We start from the raw sequence: 13,669 nt of genomic DNA, 5'->3' as shown, positions 1-13,669 counted from the left end.
CCGTTGGTCCCATGTGTTGTGTAACACATGATGTAAAAGAACCCAGTATACTTATCGAAAAGAGAAGGGGTACGCCCTGGTGTTCCTGGCTGTGGCTGCTATATGCGCCGTAGCACCTTGTAAACCCTTACAAGGTGCTAAATAATTGGGTCTCAGAAATCATCACTGTTATAACCTATCTTTCTGGAAGGTTGTATATTACTCAGCGCCTTGAGTACCTCGTTTGGTAGATATGTGCGCTATATAAGACTCCGATATTGTTTCATATACTGGTATTCGCCGTCTCTTACTTAACTTCGCAGAAGCTTGGCCCAACCCATGTGACTTAGCAACTGTCTCTAAAGTCTGTGGAATTCAAATTTAAGCCGCAGTTTCTGAATAAGCAAGTACTTTGTGCGAGACATTGTTCAAAATACACATTGAAATTGCTTTTTGTTGTGGCGTAAAGGGTCTGTAAATCCTCAGAACTGTTGGACCATTTTCAAACTTTCTAATTTATCACCTCAGGAAATCGTTTTTTAACAAAGCATTTTCTCTGCTGTAAAGTTAATGGTTATCCTGAGACCCTCTTATTCTTCATCACCAGGCAATTTCTACTCTCATCTAAACCACCTCAAGAATAGTACACTTAGTTTCAGAATGGTCATTTATTTCATTTCCAGGTTGTGAAACTAAAATTGCCACAAGAGATTTGACTCTCTTGATTGTGATAGTCTATGGACCAGAATAGGAAACCTCATCTCAGAAAACCTCATCTCAGGAAATGAACCATTTGATTCAAAACATCAAGGGTCATTTTTGGTTGTATTCAGTTGTCCTGGAGACAGACTGCCCAGGGAAAAAGGTGTCAAATTGTAGTGTCCTGACACCTACATAAATTAAGAGTGGTTATTTATTGCTGACAGACATAAGTGTGTTTCTTGAATAGTGCAGAGAAGTGAGAAAGAATTCTCAGAGCCCACCCAGCTAGGGTCTAGCCAGAATTTAATAAAAGGTTACTCAGAGTTTAAGAAGGGGTTTCCAGACTGATCAGCTTAGCAATATTGTTTACACTCCATCAGGGTGTAGAGAATTTTACCAGATATGTTAACATTTCTGAAGCTGCTAACCACAAGTAGCACTTGTGAACAGGTTATTGACTGGCTACCCTCTCACTTTTCACTGAGATGGTCAAAATCCAAGTTGAACATTCCCTTAAAGGCAGTGGACACTATTGGTAATTGGGGGTACTCAAAATAATTATGATCATAAAACCTTTCTGGATTATGAGTAATGGGGAGAGGTTGATAGTATAAAACAATGTGAGAATACAGCTCCCTCTGAAGTGATGTAATTTTCATCGAATTTGATTTCGAGACCTCAAGTTTAGAATTTTAGGTATCGATCTGAAAGCACACAACTTCGTGTAACAAAGGGGGTTTTTTCTTTCATTGTTATCTCGCAACTTCGACAACCGATTGAGCTCAAATTTTCACAGGTTTGTTATTTTATGCACATGTTGAGATACACAAACTGTGAAGGCTAGTCTTTGATAATTACCAATAGTGTCCACTGTCTTTAAAGCCAGTGGACACTATTGGTAATTGTCAAAGACCAGTCTTCTTACTTACTGTATCTCAACATACAACGTATGCATAAAATAACAATCCTGTGAAAATTTGAGCTCGATTGGTCGTCGGAGTTGCGAGATAGCTATGAAAGAAAAAATCACCCTTGTCACACAAAGTTGTGTGCTTTCAGATGCTTGATTTCGAGACCTCAAATTCTAAACTTGAGGTCTCGAAATCAAATTCGTAGAAAATTACTTCTTTCTCGAAAACTACTCCACTTCAGAGGGAGCTGTTTCTCACAATGTTTTGTACCACCAACCTCTCCCCATTACTCGTTACAAAGTAAGGTTTTCTGCTAATAATTATTTTGAGTAATTACCAATAGTGTCCACTGCCTTAAAGGGAGAGCTTGCCTAGATAGATGTACCTTTGGTAATTACTTCAACAATTGTATGACCATAAAAACGTACTTGGTAAGAAGCACTGCAGCTTTTCACAATGTGAAAGCTTTTTAAAAACATTCCCTTCAAAGGAATGTAGTTTTAGAGTCAGAGGAATTTAAAAATATTTCAGTTTGAGAAAAGTTCTACTGAACATATTGATTTATTTCTATTAGGCATATTTCAAACTTTGTACTTGTGGCCTCCCAAATTTGATGAAGTCTTTACAGAGAAAACACCGTAGAATGGGAATACGTTTTGCCTTGTCAAACAACAATGTTGAACTTGAGTCAAAGTTGAGCATAACTCCTCTCACCCCATAACCACATTTAACACAGCTATCTTTGTGTTCCTCCGTGACAGGTGGATGTGGAGAACCCTGACGTCTTAAGATTTCCTCTCTTCCCCTCCGCCATCTGTCAAGAAGCCATCCTAAGACCTGGGGAGATGTTATACATTCCTCGTGGGTGCTGGCACTATATTCGATCACTTAGCACAAGTTTCTCTGTTAGCTTCTGGTGGATGTAGCTGCTTCAAGGAACGTTAGGACACAGGATAAGATGCTCTTCATGACAAAAGGTAAGAACTTGTTTTTCTTGATATAGGGAGTTTATTTTCTTAAAAATAAAATGTAATAATTTGGTTTTTATCAGCGTAAAGCTGATTTGTATGCAGAATAATGAAGAAATACATAATGGACTAAAATGTCTGAAAATTGTTTTTGTAAGTTATGGAATGTGAACAATTTAAAAAGGTGATTAAGACAATGAATGGTGACATAAGATCACAGTAATATTATTTGATTAGTACTGTCCCAGGCCCACTTGAATATGTCACTCAACGTTGGTCAATACCAAACAGTTGCGGTCACTGACGGCCGACCTGATAGGTCAACCCAGAGAATGTCAAGTATACAAATATTGACCAAGATCAAATCCTTGCACAAGCAGACAAACCCTAACATTGTCCATACTCTATCAAAGCCTCTCAACTCTTTCTTCCTGTTCAAATCCCCTCAGAAATCCTCCCGGGTATTCCGTCTAAGAGCTGTTCAGTCTTGATTCTTTACATCCCCATCCAGAAACCAGGGGTTAGGGTCGAGCATGAAAGGTGTTATGTCACTATTGGCGGGGTTGACCAAGGTCATGACAACAAACCCAATGACAAGGACACTGTGAGAACCCACTGTTAAAGTTACCCCTGGGGATGTTACCTTGATTTCTTAAGCAATGCGGTCACTGAAGATGGCTTGAACCACCATAGGAAATACAAAACCTTCAGATCTCACGCCCTTCAAGTTTTGTGAAACAGCCTTAGAAGATGTACATGGTAGATGTATTATGTGGATAATGTACAGTAACAAATGGCCCTGATTTATATAATTGATGGATCTAGAATGGCCATCAGTTTGGATTTTGTATACAGGCCAAGCAATCAATGAACACAAAGTGGCATTGACCTCAGGCTCTTCCATTTTCCTCTCAGGGGTGTTTAAGGATTATTGAAAAGTTGCTACGTCTAATGTGCCAACCTACCACTTGCTCGCTGAAATCCTTTTTCTCACTCCTTTCTCATGAGATGTTTACACCATGTAAAAACTTTTGTGTCTGAGGCAACGGAAAAGAAATTATGCCTATTGACAACGAACAAGTTACCAATGTAAGGTTAAATAACTGCCCAGTCCTATGCCGTTGGCGAGACTGAAATATCAATTTCAAAATCAGCCAATATACAAAACACATGTTATGTTTTATTTACTTCATTTCCTTCGCCTGACCGCCAAGAAGTCCATACTTCCTGTTTTTCTCCTCGTCCAGGATCAAACACCTCCCATTCACTTCTGGTACTACTTCTGGTCCCTCTTAAAACATCTAATCTCTGCAGCTCCTTATTTTGATCCCGGGAGCTTATAGGGGCTAACATGAAAGAAGTCTGGCTTCCCTCTCGGAGCAAACTGACTTCCATAGCAGATAGGATAGTCGGGTTCTCTTATCTTGATGTAGGCATGCAGTGGGAGGGGTCTTAAATAGATCCGTTGTTCCCCTGCTGGATCTAGCTCCCTAGATGGAGTTGAACTTGGGAGGGGGGGGGTTTGTTGAGCTGGGGGTTGTGCCTAATTTGAAAGGATTCAGTCTGTGTTTGAAGTTTCAATTTACGATCCTCTTGTGTCTTGATCTAAGTCTTAAAGAGGTGTAAATAAGTAGCATCTTGTCCTGCTGCTTGATTTATGTGCACCTTGAAGGGTTTGATGTGATGACCTACTTCCTCTAACACCTCACTGGATTCAGAGAAGACAAAAACCTGTGATTTGAAGGCTGTTTGATTTTACTGCCTGGGTAATTGGCTGATTGATGCATGTCCTTGACTCCTATAGATTTGATGTTGCCTTGCATTCTTTGAAAAATGTCTTTATTATTAAAGGATAATATTTATGGTCAGTTTGTGAAACCACGGATCTTCAAGAAGCAGCACTTGAAAGACAGGCTGCGGGTGGGAGCAGTGATTCAGGCGGGGGACAATTTGAGGAGGAGACCAGTAGAAAATGCATTGACTAACTAGAGAGACAAATTTAAAGATTAAAAGAAGGCCTCATTATGAAGTTGTGGCAAGTGCGTCATTTGGAAAGTTTCCATATTCCAACGAAACATCAGTTGTTGTTTTATATTTTTCAGCTGTTTCAGCACCTTATCTGTCTATTTGAGTCCATTTGAAGGAATGGTGAGGCTCAAAAGATAACACTCAAACCTGTTTCCAATTTTTAAAATCCTAAAAGAACTCCCTCAAGCTTGACCCTTGGACCCAACTCTCAGAATCCTCATCCTTACCCCCAGGTCCCGGACGCTGCTCCATGTTTTCATGATCTGCTTCTTTAAAATCTTGAAGAAAAATCTCAGCTCCTTGGGAGCAGAAATCTGTCGGAAGTAATGTCTGCTGACAATCCCATGAGATACCAGATTCTATTTACATGGTTTAGTTCCCCGTGGAATCCCTGAGGCAACACCCACATGGAAGTTGAAGACTTATTTCATAAACATAACACCAACAAAAAACAGGCCTGTCATTTTACTTTTATTTGAAAACTTTAATCAGAAGGGGAAACATGTTATCTTTCTTAGGCCAAGTCCTAGGTGAGTTTCTAAAAAAGGGTTCGGCTGGCTTGAAAATAAAATAATTCTATGAGGTGTTGAAAAAAAATTGGCAAGAGTTCATGCTGGAGGTTATTTTAGTTTTTGTTTTTGTCCAAATATAGAAGAGGAGACCTTTTAAAATGGCATTTAAGTTGAACTCTTTCTAAAGGTTTTATTTTCTTTAGGTTGTGATGAAATTGAATGTGGAAAGCCTTACCCTCCTTGTAGAAAAGTCACAGGCTGTGTTTTGTACTAGTTTTTGCTCAGGATTTTAGACATAAAGTGATGACAGTTGAATAAGACTCTTACAGACACTTGCCAATTGAATTAATTTTATGACGTTTGATATTACACTCTCTTTTGATTAATATTCCATTCGTAGGACGTATCAAATTATATCTGACAATCTTTGTCACTATTTTTAATCGACAAGGATGTGATGTACATGGCAGAAATACTCAACCGTGTTGAAAGAAGGTTGGTGAAATGTGCCACGACAAATAAACTGATCCAAGGTAATCAGCCAAATCATATTTCAGCACCTGCTGCTTAAGTTTTTGAGATTTCAATTTCAAGAAGCAAATGGAGAATATTATTAGTTGAGGTTTGCGGTAGCCCCATATGTAATTTCTTTTGAGTACTGTTGATTCTTAAAAAGAATGGTGTGGGAATTTTAACAGCAGTTAAACTGGCACAGGCTGTTTATTATTAGCATAAAACCTTACTTGGTAACAAGTAATGGGGAGCTGTTGATAGTATAATACATTTTGAGAAACGGCTCCCTCTGAAGTAACATAGTTTTCGAGAAAGAAGTAATTTTCCACGAATTTGATTTCGAGACCTAAGATTGAGAATTTGAGGTCTCGAAATCAAGCATCTGAAAGCACACATTTTGTGTGACAAGGGTGTTTTTTTCTTTCATTATTATATCGCAACTTCAACGACTGATTGAGCTCAAATTTTCACAGGTTTGTTATTGTATGTACATGTTGAGATACATCAAGTGAGAAGACTAGTCTTTGACAATTACCAATAGTGTCCAGTGTCTTTCAGCTTTTTAGGATTCAATGTCAAGAAAGAAACAGGAAATATTATTCTTTTGAACACAACCTCAAGGCTCAAGAGTACCACTGGCCCAGGTTAATATAACTCGTTGAATTTGTGAGTTGCTAATCCAACACTCTTCAGTGGACTTGTATATTTGTAAGAGAGATAAAAACTCAAGCTATGTTCAATACCTACTATCTCCATTCACAAAGATACTAGTCACACAAACCATGTCTGCACTTACAGAACAAACTTGGTAGCCTTTAAAGTAGTGACCCAAGAAGTCATCAACTGTAAATTTACCCTTAAGACTTTCAATGGCCTTACACACAAAGCCCGGAGTAGGCTGTGGTTTCAACTCCTATTAGCTTTTCGGCTTGATTTTTGGGAAAGTGGTTCACAGGACCTACTTGACGCCCCACTTCCAACCTGTTTCCCCTCTCATCAAAATATTGATCTAGTTAGCAAACCCCCTGTTAGTCCCTACCCTTAAAGGCATCTAATAATCCTCAAGATTGATGGATCCTCAGAGATCCTTCTTTGTTTGCCTCCTTCATACCTCGGAGCATCTTGGAACAAACTGGTCCTCTGTGTTGTGTAACTGGGAATCATTTTGAGACCCTTGAGGCAGTCGCTGAGCTACCTTGACGGATAATCCCAAGTAAACCCCTAGTCCTAATTTAAATGCAGCGGTAGCGTCATTCTTTGCATTGTATACATCCCTAGTGGAGCATCGGTATTTCTTTAAGTACATTTGTACACACTCGGAATTTGTTCAATTCTCCAATCCTTGATCATACAGCGTTTGAGAAGAGTTTAAGCAAGTTTTTCTTCTGATTGTGTTTCCAAGACAACTCTGCAAATCACTAACTTCAATTTAAGCAAGCTTTGATGCTAAATCCATGTCTGGAGCAAGCAAGCCCTCCAATTTGGGTCCAATTTAACATATTATCTCTTCAGTAAAAAAAATACTGCAAGTTGCGTGTACAGTGTATCCTGAGCCAATAACTGGGACCAATTTTATAGAGCAGTTTAAGCTCAAAAAGTAGCCTAGCACATCAACATCATACTTACCAGTTAAAATTACCAGCCAAAACACTATGTATCATGCACATTTTTTACTGGTATCCTGCTTATTTCTACTTAGCAAAAAAAAGGCAAAATGTTTTCTGTTTAAGCAGCTCTATGACATTAGGCCCAGGGCTCAATTTAGACATTTTTGTGTTGAAGAGTAAAGCCATGATTTGAGGCTATGCATTTGGTTTGCGGTAACACCAATAGTGTGTATCTACTTGCCAGGTAGAGTTTGTTCTTAGAGAACTGTCTTGCTTTATTCTACTGCCGCTGAGTAGATAATCGGACGTTCGGGAGACTTCTCAGTTCTGAAAAGAACTGTCCTGCCTTTTAACTGTTACCAGGGCGGATGGTATAGAAAATAGACTGGACTACTACTTTAGCTTATAGGATCGTAATTAACTGTACTGCCGCGGAGTCAGTTCTGAATTGGTCTCAACGTTTCGACTAGCTTGCTCTAGTCATCGTCAGGAGACTGACAATAAAGAGTAAAGCCCCCTGTACATGTGTTCAAGCGAAGCAGCTTCACCCTCTTAATATTGAACTTCCAAACTCCAAATTGTTCCCCTTCACATGGGACTGTGTGGAGTCATCCCCATTGACCCCTTTCTTATGACTTCAGGATATTCTTCAGACTAAACTAATTTTGATGGATATTTTCTTCTATTCCCATCTCTGGACCAACCTAAAATTTTATCACTCATTCCAGTTTTGCAGACTTGTTTGTAAAAAAATGTCTTAAAACATTAATGAAGTGGTATGCAAGACACAGAGAGCATCCCAGTTGGAACTGTTCTAGATTGTTTTGGTGTATCATTAATGAGAAAAGGGAGGGTCTGTTTACATTTTGGATATATTTTGTTTCCATTCTTGATCAGCATTCACCAGACTAGGTGATTCATATCAGATGTTGCAAACTCGCCACGTTTTCTCACTTAAAACAACTGTCAATGGGAATTACTGCTTGGAATGTTTGTTTCTTCAATTCTTGCAACCCGTGAAATATGATACTTTAGTGCCCCCTGTCCCACCAAAAAGGGGAAAACATTCACTTCAGTATAACTTAGGAAATAACAGTGTGAGCAGCCAGTCTTCATTGGGTGGTATTGACTGGGTGGCTGGCCGCTGTAAATGGACCGAGCCAATGCCAAGGTCCATTAAAAGCTGCTAGCCACCAAGTAAAACCAATCTGATGATTTGATACTTACCCTGCACTGTAAGTTCAGTGTGCATATAAAACTTTTCCACAACAAAATGCTTTTTAGGGCCGATTTATTCGCTACTTCACGGAGCCGTCTTTATATCACAGCTTAATACACCCTGTGTGACCAGTAATCCCCCTTTTAGAGTGCATAAACTCTCTTAGTTATTTATTAATGCCAAGTCAAAACACAATTTAAGATTTGTTAGACAAGAGTACACCAAGTTTTGTTTATGACTCTAGTTATGGAGGCTGTAGGAAATAGACTATAAATATAAGTTTCAGATATTTAAATCCGTGAAATCAACAGAACTTGAGAAGAGTGTAAAGATTTAAAAGAAGCGACTGTTGTATCTTCACTTTAAAACTATGTAACCCAATCTTAACCAGTCCCAGGCAGGCAGTCGATTGATCCCAAACAATAGCAAAACATTATCCAAGAATTAAGACTCCATGATGGTGCTTCCTCTTCCAGCAGATGTCTTAAAAAAACACTTGATGTTTTCTTGCAGTAGTTACTATGATCCAGAAATGTAGATGGACAGAAGAAGGAAGGAATCGTTGAGTCACATCAAGAACCTGTAGGGAAATCATTGGATATGCTTAGATTTGATCGGATGTGAAGCCTTTATGGAACTTTGCCTGGCAATTGTCAGAATGGATTGACATTGCTGTTGAGCGTCTCTTCCTGGATTGTATTGAAGTTTTTGAGAAAGAAGTAATTTCTCAGTAAAATATTTCTTTTGAGTTGGAGACCTCACGCCTGAGGTCTCGAAGTCAAACAAGTTTGTGTGACAAGGATGTTTTTTTCTTCCATTATTATCTCGCAACTACGTCGTCCAATTGTTCACAAGTTACGCCTAAGGTCTCGAAATCAAACAAGTTTGTGTGACAAGGGTGTTTTTTCGTCCATTATTATCTCGCAACTACGTCGTCCAATTGTTCACAAGTTTGTTATTGTGTGCATATGTTGGGCTACACCAAGTGAGAAGACTGGTCTTGACAATATTACCAAAGGTGTCCAGGGGTGGATTTCACAAAGGTAGTCCTAACTTAAGACTAGTCCTAGGCAATGCAAAGAGATAGGACTGGTCCTAAGTTGGGACCAGTAACTCATCCTAACTTAGGACTGGTCCTATCTCTTAGCATTGCCTAGGACTAGTCCTAAGTTAGGACTACCTTTGTGAAATCCACCCCAGTGTCTTTAAAGAGGTTGTGGGGGCAGATTTTACTTTTCAAATTAAAATTTTTAAACATCTGAAATTTTTGAATATGAGATTTTCAGGCCTGGAATTTCGTGGAGCCCTGACTTCTATGGCCACTGTTTCCACCTGGTCTTGGCCTTAGCAACCATCAACAAAATTCAAGTAACTTTTGCAAAGTGTGGCCTTTCCTCAATAAAGATTGAATATTTAATTTTTATTTAATAAAAAACAATGTCTTATTACCACCCCTTTCTCATTTACAACAAAAAGACAATATTCAAATTTACCCGAGGATGCAGTCAACCAAAGTAGTCACACAAAATAATGTTCCTAACAATTAAACTCTTTTAAAAGTCATAAGCTTTGTTATAATTTTGTAATCTGCGTGGGTTTAAACATTTCCTGATTTGATGTTAGAGGAAGAACATAAAAACAGGAAGCTCTATCAACTAAGCTCAGTTGTTGTTTTGAATCTTTATAAGCGATAACATCCTCAACATCACATGTCTTAGAACACCACCCTCTTCCTTTCAGTCTTCAATTTCATGTTTCAGTCGATTGAGCGAAGGTCAAGCATGTCCAACATCTTCCTGTATCACTTAATAGAAACACATTTAATGTAAAACAGTGTTTCTCATAGTTGTTTAACAGAACTTGAATTCCATCTTTGAGAAGGGCAAAGCCATTTTCATTTTTAAAAAGGCACTTCCGTTGAGAACAACTTAAAGTCTGTTGGAAACTTTTGATGGGGCGTCACGGTCAAGACCAGGGCAACACAATAACTCCTCTTTAAATTGTTTGCTTTTGTATTAAGCAGTTTCTTGTCTTATAATGTAGCACCCTGCCTGCTCCTGTGTCAGTCCTATGTCCTTCTGAAAGGTTTGCGTAATATAATATATTCACACATGAATGGTGAGATGTCACCATCAGTGGCTTCTGACCCCTTTTTACCCCAAATCCAAGTACCCTACGTACATGTATATCCTCTATTAGGTGCTCTGTCCATAGATCCCCCCCCCCGACTTTTCCCCCTGTTTACACCTGCTTCTGACCCCGCTTTACCCCCAAAGTACCCTATATATCCTTTCTGGTGCTCTGTCTGTAGAGTTCCTATCCCCACCTTACCCCTTTCATCCTGTTTACACCAGCTTCTGACCCCGCTTTACCCCAAAGTACCCTACATATCCTTTCTGGTGCTCTGTCTGTAGAGTTCCTATCCCCACCTTACCCCTTTCATCCTGTTTACACCAGCTTCTGACCCCGCTTTACCCCAAAAGTACCCTATAAATCCTTACGGGTGCTCTGTCTGTAGAGTTCCTATCCCCACCTTACCCCTTTCATCCTGTTTACACCAGCTTCTGACCCCGCTTTACCCCCAAAGTACTCTATATATCCTTACTGGTGCTCTGTCTAAAGAGTTCCTATCCCCACCTTATCCCTTTCATCCTGTTTACACCAGCTTCTGACCCCGCTTTACCCCAAAAGTACCCTATATATCCTTACGGGTGCTCTGTCTGTAGAGTTCCTGTCCCCACCTTACCCCTTTCATCCTGTTAACACCAGCTTCTGACCCCGCTTTACCCCAAAAGTACCCTATATATATATCCTTACGGGTGCTATGTCTATAGAGTTCCTATCCCCACCTTACCCCTTTCATCCTGTTTACACCAGCTTCTGACCCCGCTTTACCCCCAAAGTACCCTATATATCCTTACGGGTGCTCTGTCTACAGAGTTCCGATCCCCCACCTAACCCCTTTCATCCTGTTAACACCAGCTTCTGACCCCGCTTTATCCCAAAAGTACCCTATATATCCTTACGGGTGCTCTGTCTGTAGAGTTCCTATCCCAACCTCACCCCTTTCATCCTGTTCAGCTTCTGACTGCTCTACTTCAAGTACCCTACTTTTTATATCCAAACAAGTGCGCTCTTTCCACAGAGTTCCTAACCCCCTACCCCTTTCCCCCTGTTTACCAGCGTCTGACCCCGCTTTACCCCCAAGTACCCTACATATAGTTCCACATCCTAACTTGAGCTCTTTCCACAGACATCTCTCCCTGTTTGTGATTATTAAACTATTTATACACATTCTCTCCCATCAGTCTGGTTTGTTGGTCGCCCATTATAAAAAACTACAGGGTCCTGACCCCTGTTTGCACTGAACGTCTCGTGCAAGAGTCTCCATTCAGTTAAAAACAGTTTGTGAAGTAAACTTTTAAAAATAAATTTGTGTCTTTAACTTGATTGTTATATCTTTTAATTTAACTACACCAAATAATCTGACCGCTTCTCTTGTCGGTATGTGTAATCCACTTGAGAAACTTAAATGATAATGCCCTTTACTATTGTAGGCATGTTATTTTCTCAGAATTTTTCCTGATTTCAAAATCTCCTTGAGCCTTTAAATTATGTTGATAGAACTAAAGCAATCACCAAGGGATAAAGTAAGAGCCTACATCATTGCGTCAAAACCTGGGCCAAATTTCATGGCTCTCTTACTGCAGAATATTGCGCTTACAGCCCACACAATTGCACTGGTAAGAAGGGCAATGAAATTGAGCTCAGTTGTGTATTCTACTATAGTGTTACACAGTCGTAAACCTCCTTAATTGTCACATCTGGGAGGTATCTGGAGAGAGGGAAGAATTCAGTCCCACAAGCCATGTTTTTAGGAACTTTCACATTCACCGAGTCTCATCCCTTCTATTTACTGGTTCGTCTGCCATTCCATTTTACACATACATGTAGTCAATATAACCAGCCATGCATCACATGGCCTTTATCCTAGTCATTATACAACACACTTGTGTCCCCACTAACCTACTTCTGTACTCATTATTTAGAAGTTGATTCTACTATTCTGAAAAAGGGCAAGGCTGCGAGCAAATCTGTTCGAGATTTCTGTAACAATTTCACAAAAGCCACTTGTTGATGGTGGTGTGCCAGTTTTACTTTAAGGTCGTGACCATGAGCTCAATAATGAACTAAAGACTGTTAATGCTAGAGTATATTATTAAGTACTTCAACCTGTTCCCATACAATTGGTTTTTTATTTCTACCTTGGAGTCTGTGATGTCGACCCAGTCTGTGCCATGGTAAGTCTCTGCAACCTTTATGGTACATTATAATTATCCCTGATTATTGTACAAAATCTCCCTGATTACAAGATCCAATAGTTTTATTGCTCTGACAATTTTGTTCCACACATAATTTATTTTGAAGTTCAGGAAGTACCTCCCAACACCATATATCATGCCACTTCCTGTTTTCCTTTTTAACAAATATATTTTCCTTATAAGAAATATCACCCAAATACCTCATCTTTCAATTCCAAGATCTTTAAATCATTTTCAATTACTCCAAGCGTAACTCACACATCAAGAAGTACCTCCCCTGTCCCTCCCCTTGCTAGCCCCAAGGACCCCAAACATCCCCCATCATCCAACGTCCCCATACCTCCCAGAGGACCTCTCTGAAAACAATCCTAGAAACCCAAATCTTTATGATACCCTCTGGTACTAAACTGATATCCGTCAGATGTTGCAAATATGTAGAAATGACTTGGAGGAGTTGTAAAGGTGTGTTGGTAGTGCCGCCTTGGTTTCTGGTACAGTGCTATTTTCTTACTGGAGTGTGTATGGGCGCTACAGGTGGAACATTCTTGTAGGATTCCCAGATGTTTAAAGGGATTGTCTCTCCCTTCTAGGCTGACAATCTTAGAATGACCCTCACAGGCTGACCAGCTCAGAGTGGTCCTTTCATTCTGGCCATCATAGAAGGACTGTTATAGGCTGACCTTTTGGAATGATCCTCACGGGCTGACCATCCTGGGCTAAACATTCCAGGCTGACCAGCTCAGAATGGTCCTCTCAAGCTGGCCATTTCAAAATTACCATTATAGGATGATCATCTCAGAATGACCATCTTGGAAAGATTTTCTCAGGCTGACCATCTCAGAATGACCATCTGATTCTGACCAACTCAGAATAATCATCCCAGGCTGACCATCTCAGAATGACCATCT

General features: G+C 39.8%; 1 protein-coding gene across 4 annotated transcripts in view; it reads left to right on the top strand.

The window, feature by feature from the left end:
- Window positions 1-13,669, top strand: part of LOC139948196 (epidermal growth factor-like protein 7) — a 98,281-nt gene that overhangs the window by 37,636 nt on the left and 46,976 nt on the right. For 3 of the 4 annotated variants that reach the window (XR_011787421.1, XR_011787420.1, XR_011787422.1), the window contains exon 8: window positions 2,354-2,569. The gene's annotated coding sequence lies outside the window, so the exon portion shown is untranslated. Of the gene's footprint in view, window positions 1-2,353; window positions 2,570-13,669 lie in introns of those variants that run through there. The other variant, XM_071946263.1, reaches the window with a different exon arrangement.

This window comes from Asterias amurensis, chromosome 15 (genome assembly GCF_032118995.1).
Source record: "Asterias amurensis chromosome 15, ASM3211899v1".
Classification (NCBI taxonomy): domain Eukaryota; kingdom Metazoa; phylum Echinodermata; class Asteroidea; order Forcipulatida; family Asteriidae; genus Asterias; species Asterias amurensis.
The sequence above is the reverse complement of the archived record's forward strand: the minus strand, read 5'-3'. Positions and strand labels throughout refer to the sequence as shown.